Source organism: Hyperoodon ampullatus, assembly GCF_949752795.1.
Source record: "Hyperoodon ampullatus genome assembly, chromosome: 2".
Taxonomy (NCBI): domain Eukaryota; kingdom Metazoa; phylum Chordata; class Mammalia; order Artiodactyla; family Ziphiidae; genus Hyperoodon; species Hyperoodon ampullatus.
This window is the reverse complement of record NC_136915.1, coordinates 44,626,544-44,640,816: the sequence shown is the minus strand read 5'-3', so window position 1 is coordinate 44,640,816 and position 14,273 is coordinate 44,626,544.

The window sequence follows — 14,273 nt, the reverse complement described above, 5'->3', positions numbered from 1 at the left end:
ATTGATTTGGGCCCTCTCCTTTTTTTTTTCTTGCTGCATCTGGCTAAAGGTTTATCAATTCTGTTTATCTTTTCAAAGAACCAGTTTTTAGTTTCATTGAACTTTTCTAGTGTTTTCTTAGTCTCTATTTCATTTATTTCTGTTCTGATCTTGATGATTTCTTTCATTCTACTAACTTCAGGTTCTGTTTATTCTTCTTTCTCTAGTTGCTTTAGGTGTAATGTTATGTCATTTATTTGAGATTTTTTTCTTGTTTCCTGAGGTAAGCTTGTGTAACTATAAACTTCCTTCCTAGAACTGCTTTTGCTGCATCCCATAGGTTTTGGATCACTGTGTTTTCATCTGTCCCTAGGTACTTTTTGATTTCCTCTTTGATTTCTTTAGTAATCCATTGGTTGTTTAGTAGCATATTGTTTAGCCGCCATGTGTTTGTGTTTTTTACAGCTTTTTTCTTGTAGGTGATTTCTAGTCTCAGAGCATTGTGGTCGGAAGAGGGGCTTGATATGATTTCAATTTTCTTAAATTGACCAAGGTTTATTTTATGGCCTAGCATGTGATCTATCCTGCAGAATGTTCCATGTGCACTTGAAAAGAATGTGAATTCTGCTGCTTTCAGATGGAATCCTCTATACATATCAATTAAGTCCATTTGGTCTAATGTGTCATTTTAAGGCCTGTGTTTCCCTACTGATTTTCTGTCTGGATGATCTGTCCACTGATGTAAGTGAGATGTTAAAGTTCCCCACTATTATTGTGTTACTGTCAATCTCCCCTTTTATGTCTGTTAATATTTGCCTTATATATTGAGGTGCTCCTACGTTGGGTACATATATATTTACAATTGTTATATCTTCTTCTTGGATTGATCCCTTGATCATTATGAAGTGTCCTTCTTTGTCTCTTGTAATAGTCTTCATTTTAAAGTTTCTTTTGTCTGATATAAGTATTGCTACTCCAGCTTTCTTTTGATTTCCATTGGCATGGAACACTTTTTTCCATCCCCTCACTTTCAGTCTGCATGGGTCTCTTGATCTGAAAGGAGTCTCTTGTAGCATATATGAGTCTTGTTTTTGTATCCATTCAGCCAGCCTATGTATTTTGGTTGGAGCATTTAGTCCATTTATATTTAAGGTAATTATCAATATGTACATTCTTGTTGCCATTTTGTTGTTTTGGATTTATTCACTTTCTTCTCTTCTCTTGTGATTTGATAACTATCTTCAGTGTTATGTTTGAATTCCTTTTTATTTTTTGTGTGTGTATCTATTATAGATTTTTGGTTTGTGGTTACCATGAGGTTTTTGTATAGCAGTCTATATATACATGCTTATTTTAAGTTGCTGATCTCTTAATTTCAAATGCACTGTAAAAACTATGCATTTGTATTTTCCTCCCTTCACAATTACTGTTTTTGATATCATGGTTTACATCGAATTGATCTGTGTATACCTTAACTGCTTACTGAGGATATACATGATTTTACTACTTTTGTCTTTTAACCTCACGACTAGCTTTGTGTGTGGATGATATACTACCTTTACTGTATGTTTGCCTTTGCTGGTAAGTTTTTTCATTTTGTAATTTTCTTGTTTCTAATCATGTCCTTCTCTTTTTTGCCTAGAGAAGTTTCTTTAACGTTTGTTGTAAAGCTGGTTTGGTGGTGCTGAACTCTTTTAGCTTTTGCTTGTCTGTAAAGCCTTTGATCTCTCTGGGTAGAGTATTATTGATTTTAAGCTTTTCCATTTCATCACTTTGAATATATTGCGCCACTCCCCTCTGGCCTACAGAGTTTCTGCTGAAACTGATAGCCTTATTGGGAGCTCCTTCGTATGTTATTTGTTGCTTTTCTCTTGCTGCTTTTAATATTCTCTCTTTATCTTTGTCATTTTAATTACAATGTGTCTTGGTGTGTTCCTCTTTGGGTTCATCCTGTATGGGACCCTGTGCTTCTTGGACTTGGGTAACCGTTTCCTTTCCCAGGTTAGGGAAGTTTTCAACTACTATGTTTTCAGATATGTTCTCAGGCCCTTTCTCTCTCTCTTCTCCTTCTGGGATCCCTATAATGCAAATATTAGTGCACTGACTTTTGGCATCATAGAATTGCTTTTTTGGAAGGAACAAAAGAAATTCAGTAAATGGATAGATATACAACATAAAATACAGTATAAAATACCTTAAATACATTTCAAGATACATAGAAAAAAAAGAACCCCTTCAATATTCTACTCAATGTCACCTCCCAATGTGATATTAACAACTAATCACTATGTTTTCTATGTTCTCACAGTACATTTATATTAACAACACTTTTCATATTACATGGTAGCTTCTCCCTTTATAAATCTGTTGCACGCCACTAAATAATAAACCACGCAAGGCAGGAAACCCTTTTTATCCATCCCTTTATCCCAATACCTCAGCACAGTGCTTGTCATATAGTAAGTATTAAAAATACGTGGGATGATTTCATTAAGTATAGCATATAACACACTCCCATGGCAAGGATTCCAAATAAATAGCTTCTAATTTTATCCCCCTCCTTTTATTTCTACTACATCTGCCTTAGTTTAGGCCCTCATTAGTTATCTCCCAGATTGGTTCAATATAGTTTCGAAACTAACGTCACTGTCTCCTTTGGTCTAGAAAATATATCCTTTCGTAGGCTTACCAAAATAGCTTTCTAAAAGAAAATCAGATCACGTTATTCTTCTGCTTAAAAATCCTTAAATAGCTCCCCATCTCACCTATTTAATGGACATATCTCTGGAGGTCACAATGATGGGTCGTCATTTGCTACTACATATACTACCCAGACTGATTGTGCTTTCCTAGCTAACTAAATGGATCCCCTTCCTCCTTTCCCCCAAGAATGAAGTGTAGTTTTTTAGCATGGCATAGAGATCCCTTCAGAACTTGTTTTCCAACCTGTTCTCCCACTACTTTCCAAGGCTCCAATCATACCAAACTACTAATATTTCTTGTGAGATGCTCTGCCATGCTTCTCTATCATTGCATGTTCTGTACCTATGTTGGACTATTTTTTATTTGCCTAACTTGCATTACCAAGGTTCAACTCATTCTCACCTTAACCTAGGAAGCCTTCCTCAATTCTCTACGGACTGTTTTAAAAGAGTCACCCTATGTTCCTTTCATGCATCTCTCTACTAATGGCAGCAGAGACCAAATGAATTTACATTATGGGTAATCCTGTTTGTCTTCCCCATTGGACCGTGAGTTCACTGAGATCAGGGCTATGTCTTCATGCTCTTTAACCCAGGGTATAGCACATAGTGTTCAACAAATGTCTCATGAAGAAGTAAATTGAATGAAACTAATAAAGTTCATACTTAAGTAATCAACCTCATGATGAAGATTTCTTCTTCCCTAAGAAATAAATATTTCTGAGTGTGTGTCTGTTGTAGGAGAGAAGGACAGTAAGCAAATACAAGAGAGAAACAAAAAACAGAAATTTTCTAGTAGGAGAGAGAAAAAGTGACAAGGATTTAAATAATTGGGAAATGTTATCATTATTATTCAAACACAGGCCCTTTAACATAATAATTACCCTTCTGGAGATTTATCTTAAGGAAATAATTAGATAAATACAAAAGATGTAAAACAAGTTAACTGTTAGATTGATGTTTAAAATAGTAAGTAGTGAGAAAAATCTAAACGTCAAACGGAAGTATCAATTTACAAAATGGTACAAATGTAAGACTCCATATTTGCGGAAAGACTTAAAAGTCTTTAAAAATATATACACTAAAATATAATAGAGAGTCTCAATAGTGTTTGGGTGGTTTACATTTTAGTCAAGCTTATCTATAGTACTAATTTTTCTTAGGATGAATGTATATTATTTGTTAATAAAAGAAAAGAGAATTGAGCATCCATGAATTTCAATTAATAAAAACCCAAGCTACTTAAATTTTTACTTTCAAATATGAAAACTGAAAAAGGAAGGAAACAGGAAAGACAAGTATTTTAAAAGATTATCTCCCTGGGGTGTACAAAGACAATTAAAATTTTAATTATAATATGGGGAAAGTGAAAGAAGAATCATCTAAAATTAAGAAACCAAGATATTCTTAAAAAATAAACCTATAAGGAAAAATGACAAGAATAAAGATGATATTTAAAATACAAGCAACTTATAGGAATCTCTGATGTGGGCTCGTTTACAACAGAAGAGATTTATTAAGGTAATAATTTCCAAAATCCTGGCCATAGGTTTAAAAAAAGAAAAAGAATAAACTAGAAAATATTCTCAGTTAAATAATGTTTCCGGTCTTGTCTCTAATTAATACTATTCACCACAGAACAAATTCAGTATCTGCGTAGTAAGCAAACTTCTTAATAGCATTTCCACCAAGAAGTATGACAAAGAGTTAAACTCAATATATACAAAATTGCTTCAAAATCCCAAAGTCCTCTTTCTTGGTTTCCTATCCTAGTCTGGGCAGGGCTCTCAAGGTAGGTGAGGCAGATTATATTTCCAAAGATGAGGAATTCCCTGGTGGTCCAGTGGTTAAGACTCCACGCTTTCACTGCCAAGGGCCTGTGTTCGATCCCTGGTCAAGGAACTAAGATCCCGCAAGCCATGTAGCACAGCCAAACAAACAAACAAAAAACCCCAAGATGTCTGCTGCAGTACCTCCCATCCCACATGATCTTCTTACAAGAGTGGTAAACTCTATGTCCCCTTCCTCTAAAGCTGGGCAAAACTTCACGACTACTTCAACTAATAGAGCAAAACAGGAGGGACACAACTTCTAAAACTAGGTCAAAAAGGTATTAGAGTTTCTGCCTGTTTCTCTTGGGACACTCACTCTTTGAATCCAGTTATCATGCCAGACAGACCACAGGGAAAGGCTACATGTAGGTGATTTGGCCCATGAACCTTCACATATGTGAATGAGCAAACCTCAAGATGACCCTAGCCCCAGCCACTATGTGACTACAACTTCATGAAGACCCTGAGAGAACCTCTTAGCTAGTATAGTCAACCCCTAGAACCACAAGAGAGAATTAAATTGTTGTTGTAAGCCACTATGTTTTGGTGTAAATTATTACATAACAATAGATATATGCAACAGTAGGTTAGTAATTTGATACTCTTCAACCCGATCTTATATAAATAGTCTAGAAAAAAGGGTAAGGACCAGAAGACGAACAGGCAAAAAAGAAGACCCCTGATGGCAGCTTCTCCTCTACTGACTTATTTAGCTCCAGTTCCAAATTTACATATCCCACTCAATAAAACAGACTTTGGGCTTCTTAGAGTACAGTTTAGGAAACATCTCATTATTCAAACAAGAAGCTAGGTGAGGGAGGGGGTCTTACCTCCTTCTCTAGAAGCTTACAAATGTTTTCCCCCCAACATACAGTATTCTACTAATAAGAAAAGAGTTCCGGTAAATGCATTCTTTCGTCTCATTAACTTCCCAGTGTCAATTTAGTACTCCGCATGGATTGGCACCCTGGGAATTCATCTATCTAGCCAGTTCCTTAATTAGTCTATGTATCATAATCCACCTGGCTCACCAATCCTAAAACATAAGCGCCATTCTAGATACTTCCTCTCCTTTTCCCCCACCTCTACATTCACTCTAACACGAAGTATTGCCAATCTTGCCTTTTAAGTCTCTCATATCCATCCACTACTCTACATTCCCAGGCCATATCCCACACCACTGACATCTTTCTGTTGCCCAGATTTTTGCAAGAAAACTAACTGGTCTCCCTGCCCCCCATTTTGTGTCCATCTAGCCTATTCTCTACACAACTAAAAAACACAGGTCTGATTATATTATTTTCATACTTAACACCATTCAATGGTATCCTATTGCCCTTAGGATAAAGTCCATACTTCTATAACATAGCTTTGTTGATTTGGTTTCTGCTTACCTCTCTAGTATGAAACCTTCTCTTTATTCTCACATTCTTGCTCTATGCACTGATCATCCTGATCAACTAAACTTTCAATTCTCAATATTGCTCATCTCCATTCCTCAAAACAGCCCTTCATGCTGATAGACACTACAATATGGATGAACCTTGAAAACATTATGCTAAGTGAAAGAAGCCAGTCACAAAAGACCACATATTGTATGGTTCTGTTTATATGAAACGTCCAGAATAGGCAAATCCTTAGAGACAGAAAGTAGATTAGTGGTTGCCAAGGGCCAGGGAGAGGAAGGAATAGGGAGTGAGTGCTAATGGATATGATGTTTCTTTCTGGGGTGATGAAAATGTTCTGGAATTAGGCAGTGGTGATGGTTGCACAACTCTGTGAATATACTTGAATACCACTGAATGTGTACTTTAAAAGAGACAATTTTATGATATGTGAATTATATCTCAATAAAACTATTGGGAAAAAAACAGGCCTTCACACATTATTATTTAGGCCTGGAATATTCTGCCCCCACCACTATTACTCGACTAATTCTTGCTTATCCTCCTTATCCTACCCTATACATCACATCTTCCTTGAAGCCCTTCTATTCTAGGTCTAGGACAGGTGCTCCTTCTTTCCATATATCTTTCATTTACTCTATCACAGCACTTACCAGCTGAATTATGATTTTTTTAAACTGTTTGTCTCCTCTTTCCAGGCTCATACTGATGTTTTCCAGAAAAGAGACTACTTTTGACTTATTGATCACTATATCCCGTGTGTGTGTGTGTGTGTGTGTTTGTGGCACAATGCTTGGCACAGAGTAAGTGCTCACTAACCACTTGTGATCCAAAGTAAAATAACTAAGACTAACTTTCAAAGCACTTCCACCTGCAAAATTTTTCCATAGGAAGGATCCCAAGAGTTGTGTTGAGACTGCTAAGGCTCTAATATACTTACTATTTCAAAGTTTATTAATGCCAACATAAAATTATTAGTTTGCATACTGAAGTTCAAACTTAAACTATGTTTTACCAGGGCTTTCTATCCTAATCACAACTTCAAACAGCTTCTATTAGTTTGATGACTCACCTTTCAAGAAAAAAAAAAAAGGTGTGATTCAAGGGTATCTGTAAATACAATGGAATATCTAGAAAAACTGGGATTAGAATTTCAAATCAACAATTTGGTAATTGTAACAGACTTGCTTCTCTGATGTTTAATCCAAATGAACATTTTTATGAGCATCAGTGGGGTTTGGTGAAAGAACACTAGCACAGGACTCTGGCAAATCCAAGTTTGAATTCATGCTCTAGCATTTAACAGCTGTTGCTGCTTTGAGGAGGTTAATTAAATAAACCTTTCTGAGTCTCAGTTTCTTTATACCTTGTATGAACACTATACTTCCCAGGATAGTTTTAATAATAAAGAATGTATTTATATAAAGTGCCTTCCTTAGGTCTCATATTTAAGTGCTCAATAAGTGGTAGCCATTACTATTCATCATCAAAAAGCAATTTGTGTGAAAGAATTACAAAAGAAAAGCAGAATATGATTTGAACCATAAAGCCAACCAGGGGACTGGTTTGTTTATACAATTAATAATCCATCAGGGCCACTGGTCTTAAGTAATCAATTCAAGTTTGAACAATGAAATGAAACACAAGAACAAAAAAGTAACCTGACTTTCAACTTTCTGAAGAGGCTAAATATATCTGATCCTATAAAAGCATGCTTTGAATACAAACAACCTCACTCACAGTGGCAGAAAAAAGAACTGAGATAATCTTTGAAAAGAGCTTTATTCCTGCAGATCAAGACCAAAGTACATTAAGAAAGCAAGATGTGGGAAGCTGACATTATTGCTACACCACATTCACAGAGGGTTTCAATTTCCAGGATATCAATCTGGCATCTTTCACAAACACTGAATTCTCAGTCAAGAGCTATTAGTACCAGGTAGTTGCTTTCTCCTAGTACACACTGAAGAAAAGCAGAGTTGAACAAATATTGGGAAAAGTGATAACAGATGTATCAAATATATGTATGCACTGAAACCTTTAGAACAGCAACTGATCTGAGATTGGCACTAAAACAAATAACATGCGTAGTTCTCACGTTTAGAGTAATAAGACTCAAGACATAGAAACAAATTTGTGTATATATGGAATACTATTCAGATATACAACATTCCTAAAGTAGCAAATAGATTGTCTGTCCATGACTGGAACCACTAATTAACACTATATTAGCCCAAGTCCTTATCTTTAATTTTTAGGTAGTAGATATCTATTGGATTATCTTTGCCAACAGAATTCTAGGATTGCCTGCCTCTTGCTCTATACACACATAAATTTTTATTGCAAAATAAAACCATATTCTGGGGAACCAATCAACTTAACCAGTTTATTACCTAGTTCCTTATAACACTCCCCTTTTCCTTAAGTAAGCTCCATCTGGTTGCTTTAACTTGCAACAATAATCTTAACAAACATATCCCAACAGAATGATATAAATTGAGACTAATGACATGAAAATCAGAGTTTCAACCTTAATCGCATACCTAAAATTTCAAAGATCAGACACTAGCTCAGATATTCTATGATCTACAGTAGATAATAAACAAGAGATAAATTCATTGGGGGGAGGGTCTTATTTTTCAGATCACTGTAGGTAGCAGATTGACCGGGAGATATAATTTGTACAGCACCAATTGTATGTACCAAAAGTAATAACAAGAGTTTGTGTAAAGCAGGGTTATGACTCACCATTAATCTAGTCACTACAAGTGATATATTGGTACAAACTACCAACTAATGAAAAACTAGCCAAAAATAAAATTGTGTACCTTAACACCTGCAGTAAAAATAGATATTGTGCTTGCTCCTGTCTTGACAACTTGGGGAGGTGGGGGGCGGGGGGCATTTAGAGCACTGCGTCTTACTTTTAACAATGTCCAATTTAAGAAGAGCAAAACCTGAATTGTATTAGCCAAAGCTTGGGATAACTAAGTTAGATGAAACAAGTCCGTGCTCAAATTACTTGTACTATGAACACTACAATGTTATTTATTAATAACAATCCAAAGAAAATCTCTAACTATAGGTGCTCTCACAGTTTTATCTTTGGCTCCCTTTTCTTCTAAAGTCTTCAACTACCATTTCCATGTGAATGACTCTCAGATTTCGATAACCCTCACCTCTCACTCAAATTCCAGGGCCACAGCTTAACCTACCTGATATACAATACTTCTCCATTTGGATATTCCACTATACCTCGAATTTGTTAACCCTTCACACTCGAGAGGACTATTTTCTGTTGGGGTTTTTTTTTTGGCCACACTGTGTGGCATGCAGGATCTTAGTTCCCCGACCAGGGAGCAAACCTGTGTCCCCTGGATTGGGAGTGCAGAGTCTTGACCACTGGACCGCCAGGGAAGTCCCAAGAGGACTATTTTCTCAAAATAGTTGTCTACTCTCAATGTCTCCCCTTCACCTCCCATGCATGTCCCACTCTTTTCTGGCTTCTTTCCCCATCTTAGCAACATTCAGTTATAGTAGATCACATCCTCCTTCTTTATGAAACTATTCTTCCATGACTTACTTACGTGACACTAAAATTTCTGATTTTCTCCTACTTCTTTGGCTTATCCCTCTCACTTTCATCCCTGATTCCTTCGCCCTTACCCAATCTTTTTTTTTTTTTTTTTTTGGCTGCTCTGGATCTTCATTGTGGCTCACGGGCTCTCTAGTTGCGATGCACAGGCTCTAGAGCTCAAGGGCTCAGTAGTTGCAGTGTGTGGGCTTAGTTGCGGTATGTTGGATCTTAGTTCCCCAACCTGGGATCAAACCCGTGCCCCCTGCATTGGGAGCACGAAGTCTTAACCACTGGACCACCAGGGAAGCCAATCTTAAATGTTGAAATTCCTCAAAGTTCTGTACTCAGTTCTCTTCTTTCTTGATTTATATTCTTTTCCAAGGGAATTCTATCTACTACCATTGCCTCAAACACTACCTGTTAACAAGTCCTAATTTCCTTTTCTCTACTTCAGACCTCTATTTAATGTCTCTGTGTCTCAAAGACATCTCAAATTCAATATTTACATCTACTCTCATAATAATCAATGCCATTTCTTCTCTGTTCCCTATATCATTAACTATCCAGATGCTCATGATATAGTCATTCTCTATCCCTCCCTCTCCATAATGGTCATCATCAACATTCAGTCATGTCCTAAAATTGATAAAAATCCATTTTCTCTGTCTACAACCACGACTTTGGTCCAAGCCACGATTATACCATATCTGGATTACAGAAATAATCTCTTCAATGATCTCCTCATAGTACTTTTGTCATCTCCCCCAGTCCATTTTCACTCAGCAGTTAAAGTAACCTTCAAAAAGAACTAATTAGGGGTTGACAAAGAAATCAAAAGAGAACTTTAAAAATACTTTGGGACAAATGAAAATGGCAATAAAACATATCAAAATTTATGGGATGCAACAAAAACAGTTCTAAGAGGGAAGTTCATAGCAATAAATGCCTACCTCAAGAAATAAGAAAAATCTCAAATAAACAACCTAACTTTACACCTAAAGGAACTAGAATACGAAGAACAGACATAGCTCATAGTTAGTAAAACAAAGATCAGAGTGAAAATAAATGAAATAGACACTAAAAGACAATAGGAAAGATCAATGAAACTAAAGCCAGGTCTTTGAAAACATAAACAGAATTGACAAACGTTAAGCCGCACTCACCAAGAAAAAAAGAAGACTCAAATAAATAGAATCAGAAATGAAAGAGGAGACACCATAACATACCACAGAAATAGAAAGGATCAAGAGTCCACTATAAACAATTATACACCAACAAATCAAACAACCTAGAAAAAATGGATGAATTCCTAGAAACATACAACCTTAAAGACTACATCATGAAGAAACAGAAAATCCAAATGGACTGATTACTAGTAAGAAGATTAAATCAGTAATGAAAAACCTCCCAACAAAAGTCCAGTGTCAGCCACATTTAAAGAAGAATTAATAACAATCCTTCTCAAACTCTGAAAAAATAGAAGAGGGGACATTTCCAAATGCATTTTATGAGACCAGCATTACCCTGATACCAAAACCAGACCACACACCAGAAGAAAAGAAAATTATAGACCAACATCCCTGATAAACACAAATGCAAAAATCCTCAACAAAATATTAGCAAACCAAATTCAACAATACATTAAAACGATCATACACTATGATTAAGTTGGATTTATTCCAGGGATGCAAGGATGATTCAACAACTGCAAATCAGTGTGATGTACCTTGTTAGCAAAACGAAGGATAAAAATCATATGATCATCTCAATAGATGCAGAAAAGCATCTGACAAAATTCAACACCCATTCACAATAAAAATTCTCAGAAAAGTGGGTATAGAGGGAAAGTATCTCAACATAATAAAGGCCACATATAACAAGTACATAGCTAATACCGTACTCAATGCTGAAAAACTGAAAGCTTTTCCTTTAAGATCAGGAACAAGACGAAGATGTCCACTCTCACCACTTTTATTCAACACAGTATTGGAAAGCCTAGCCAGAGCAATCAGGCCATAAAAAGTAATGAAAGGCATTCAAATTGGAAAGGAAGAAGTAAAACTGTCACTATTTGCAGATGGCATGACATTATATATAGGAAACCCTAAAGACTTCACCAGAAACTGTACTGCATATTTGAAAGTTGTTAAGACAGCAGATCTTAAAAGTCCTTAATCAAAACAAAAAAACTTTTTCTAACTATACATGGTGATGGATGTTAATTAGACTTATTGTAGTGATCATTCCACACTAGTATATACAAATATCAGATAATTATGCTGTATACCTGAAACTAATAGAATGTTATATGTCAATAATACCTCAATTAAAAAAATTTAATCAAGTGATTCTTCAACTTGAAACTCTTCAATTGCTTTCCACTGCACTTAAAATAATATCAAAACTCCTTACTCTGACCTTGTAAGGTCCTGCAAAATTTAACCCCTGCCTAACTCTCCAGCTTATTCTTTTGTCACTTTCCCTTCCATTTACTTTTCTCCATCCACAATGACATCTTCCCATTCCTCAAGAGTATCATGTTCTTTCCACCTCTGGTTCTTTCTTGATGCTGTCCCCTCTCCTTGCATTGTTGTTTCCCACTCATTTCTTATGACTCTCTCCTCCTGGCTAATACAAACTCACTCAACCTTCAGGGGACTGAACTGAATTAAATTGATTAAATCTCAATTCCACAAGGAAGACCTCCTTTGACCTCTCAGACTAGGCTTCCTGCATAGTTCTCTTGTAACCCTATAATTATTTTTGTAACATTGTGAAATATCAGCTATATGAGGATAGGTTCCATGACTATTTTGTTCACCAAAGAATTGACAGCATTTAACATAGCACGTAGCAGCCTGTAAATAAATATTTGTTCTATGAATATATGCTGCGATTTTGTAAATTCACAAATTAATAAATATAACTACAACATTTAACTTCTCCTAGTAAATGCTGTACAATTATTAGTCAATCCTCCCAGGCTTCATTGATGTTTATGATGACCTTCAATTTACCCATTAATAGCTTTCTGATCTTTACTCTCTTGATTTCTCTAGCATTTCCATCAAGACTCCTTAAAAGAACTACTATAAATTTTGCACTTCAACATCTAGCGCACTCAAAATATGGTGGTAGAACACTCACAGGCTGAGAGCTTTTGCAACATGGTGTATGGTAAGGTTCAGTGGCCAACAGTGTGTAGTACTACCCACCAAGCTAGAGCTCAATGACTGAGAGTGTATGTGAGCATCTAGAATGCAGACAAATGTAAGAATATACTGAAATAGATTGTTTCATATATCCTTGAATGTCATTGTATTTGACAGAAACTTCCATAAAATAGTTAATAAATCACACTCTGTATGCCTATTTATTTGGGAGGGGAGAATAACAGTAATATTATTTATTGTCCACTTACTATGTACCAGACCTCATTCCAAGGGCTTTAGAGATATTAAACCCTTAATTCTCTTAAGAACCCTAAATAGTAGGTATAGAATTAAGTCCTATAAGAATGTACATATACAAGAAGGTAGAGATTTTGTCTTTATCATCCTTGTTTTATCACTGTCTGGCATATGGTAAGCACTCAAATATTTGTTGGATGAATAATAAGGAAATGGAGGCAAAAAGAAGGTAAGTAACTTGGACAAAGTCACACACAGTAGCAAAACCAGGATTTGAACCCAGGCATTCTGGTTTCACATCTCAGACTCTTAACCTCTAGGTATGTATACGTTTGGAAACAACATTCCTCCTTCACTTCTACTCTTTGGCATTCAGAAGTACTTGCAGTAGTGTAAAAATGCTCCTATGAGCTATAAGTTGTCCTTACTCTTTTTGCTAATAAAAGAAAGAGAAAGAGAAACTCTAGTTTAATAACATCTGAACATTAGACTACAGTATGTCTGAATTTATTAATGCTCCCACTACAGATAACAGTACTGAGAAAAGAGCAGGGGAAGAGATATAGATCAACAGGTTACTATAGTGGACTTTTTAAATATACACATGCCTACTGTTATAGTATGTTCATACATATGTTATTTAATGTAGCATTATAATCAATCAGCACTACAGAGCAGTGTTGTGTGAATAGATTTGCCACATTCTTTTTAAATAGCGGAATAGCATTCCATTATATGGATGTATTATCAATACAATTTAACTCTCATCCCTATCAACAGACATCTAGATTCTCTCCATATTTTATACCTATACACAATATAATGAATATCCTTATACACATATCTTTGTACTTTAATATACAATAAATCCCTAAAAGTGGAATTTAAGACAAAAGTATTATACATTTTAAATTTTAATAAATGTTGCCAAAATTTCCACCAAACATGCTGTGCTTATTTCTATTTCCTCCAAGAGTAAGTAAAATTTTTTTCTATAAGCTCTTGTCATTACTATTATCAATCTTTGCCAATCTCACAGGTAGTAAACGGGACCTGATATTCTAATTTGTATTTTTAACTAGGAGTAAAAGCTGAACATCTATTTATCTTTCATATGCCTACTGGTCTTTCTACAAATTGCCTATAAATATCCTTTATATATATATATCATGTTTAGAATCTTCATTCCAGTTTAATGTTTGTTCTTTTTTTTTCTATATGGAAGTCATCCATTTTTCTGTAATCAAATTCTTCAGTCTCCATTATGGCTTTTACATTTCATATCATGCTTAGAAAAGCCTTCCTCCTTCTAATATTATAAAAATATTCACCCATGTTTTCTCTGCTATTTTCATGGTTATTTTTGT